The following is a 2,262-nucleotide window of genomic DNA, read 5'->3' on the forward strand; positions in this document are numbered from 1 at the left end:
TTAAAGAGCAGTTTTAGGTTCACAGCAAAAGTGAGCAGAAGGTGCATTGATTTCCCAAATACACACAGCCACAGCCTCCTCCATCATCCACACCCCCACCACAGTGGGACCTTTCTTACAATAGGCAGAGCTCCACTGACACATCATTACCATCCCAAGTCCAGAGTTGACGTTGCGGTCCACTCCTGGTGATGTACGTTCTATGGGTTTAGACAAATGTGTCATGGCATGTATCCAATATCATGGTTTCATAAAGAGTATTTCATTACTTTAAATCTCCTCTGTGTTCAACCTAGTCACAAAAACGGGAGATGCTTCATGAATGTGCGTGTCATCCTTGCCCAGGGGCCGTGCTGATCTCCTCTGAGTGCTTGCAGCTTCAGTATATGTGCTGCCGAGGAGAGCTCTGTACATCTCAAGAGGTGAAATCCGAAAGCCTCTACCTTGTGGAAAATCAGCCCTCCGTCACGGGAGGGCTGCAGAGCTGGTTTGGGTCGGCTTTGCATTGCCCTGATTGGCATCGCCACCACTTTGTGCTGGTGGGGAAACTGATCCCCACCCTCTGCATGAATCTGTGCAGGGCTCTGGTCTCTGGCAGCAATTTCTGCATTGGACATTGGACGGATGTGCCAATCTTACTCTACGGAGGGCAGGGGCAGTGCTTTTCTAACAAAATGTTTATCTCTGTGGCTCCTGTTCGGAGCAGAGGATAGGCGGCACCCCATAAATGTTTGTTGTGTTGAACTGAACAAACCAGAACCCGGGGGGGCAATCTCATTGCTCTTTATAGTAAGAGCTTTATTGATGAAACAGATGTGTCCCCTACTGCGTGTGTTACTGCCATCAGTCTGTCCCGTGGATCCAGGAATAACAGAGGAAGTAGGAGTTTCGGATTCTCTCTGACCATGTCCTGCCAAGACACCCCCCACTTCCCTTTCCTCCATAGGTAGCGGATGGTATTGCTCTAGCTGACGGGAAGGGTTGGGGTGTTCCTATTTGTCTGCTTTTTCACTGTGGTGTGGAGAATAGTGCCTGGTACCCTGCAGGTGTTCAGTGAGTTTCTGTGGAATGAAGGAATAAATCACGGTTCCTCCCCCTGGGGGAGAGAGGACCTTGCCTCTGCAATCCTGGATGGAGACACATGGGAGTCCAGACGTACAGCTGTCCACCCTCTGCCAGAGCTGGGTGTGATTCTCTCCTATCGTGGCTTCTTAGTCAGCTGCTGCTTTCAATCTCTATCCTTCGAGACCAGCTTTATTATAATGAACTGTGTCTACAGGAAGTTAGTTCTGTGCTGCTTCTAAATCTTCTATTTTGTAACACAGACATGCATTATTCTTTAATACTCCCTTGGATTTTGTGCTTTTCCTGGATTTCAGCCTGCTCTTATGTCCCCCTTCCTCACTTTCCTGAAAATGCTTAAGATACTGGATAATCACGCTTGCCAGGAATGGGTAGGGAAAAGTCCTTGTGTGCTACCTAATCCTCTTTAATCAGTGGCCTGTGGTAATACTTTCCATCTCTCCTTTCCCCACCCCATCCCACCCATTGCCATATCTGCAGCCTATTCACCAGCTCATTGTTGATTTCTGCATAGTGCGCACTCCCCTTTAGATTCAGAATTGGTCCTTCTCTGTCCAGCCCTGCATGGTAGGGAAGTACATTTCCCGAACTCCCTTCTAGCTTCTTAGCTCAGTCATTGGGAGGAGCTGGTAGCAGACTGGAGGGCGAGAGGAAGGGAAGAGTTAGGGTGTTTCCCTCCATCCCTAGCCCCCACTTTAGTCAGCGTGCCCCCTGTTGGCTGCACCTCTTCCCTGGACCCAGCAAGGCAGTGCTACCCCTGGGATCTGGTAGCAGTACTATTGACCCTCTACCCTGAGGCATAGTAGCAGATGTCTGCTCTTGTTTCTCTTGAGATTGCTTCCCTATGTCTTTTTTGGTTTCTCAGCTCTTCCCTGATCTTTGTAACCAGTTCCCTGTATTAAATCTTCTCTGTGTGAGAAACCTAGAGTGGTTTCTGGTTTTTGACTAGACTTGAATAAACACAGCATGCAAATACTACTGTTGACTTCCTGTGGGCGCCTCACTTTTCTTCTGACTGTTCTGTGGAATGAAGCACTTACCTCACAAGATAGTGTCACAATAAATTGTTTGAGGAAGAACTGTGAGATCCTGGAGTGGCTGGTAAGTCATAAGTAAGCACAATATGTCATGAATTAGCGTTCATCCAAATACTCTCTGCTTGCTAAAGAAAGTTTCATT

At 47.9% G+C, this 2,262-nt stretch overlaps 1 non-coding gene across 1 annotated transcript; it reads right to left on the reverse strand.

Annotated features, from left to right (window-relative positions):
- Positions 1-300: 300 nt before the first annotated feature.
- On the reverse strand, positions 301-407 carry LOC117801242. The gene has a single exon (XR_004623769.1). It is a non-coding gene; the product is annotated as a U6 spliceosomal RNA (small nuclear RNA).
- Positions 408-2,262: the final 1,855 nt, after the last annotated feature.

This window comes from Ailuropoda melanoleuca, chromosome 2 (genome assembly GCF_002007445.2).
Source record: "Ailuropoda melanoleuca isolate Jingjing chromosome 2, ASM200744v2, whole genome shotgun sequence".
In the NCBI taxonomy this organism is placed as follows: Eukaryota; Metazoa; Chordata; class Mammalia; order Carnivora; family Ursidae; genus Ailuropoda; species Ailuropoda melanoleuca.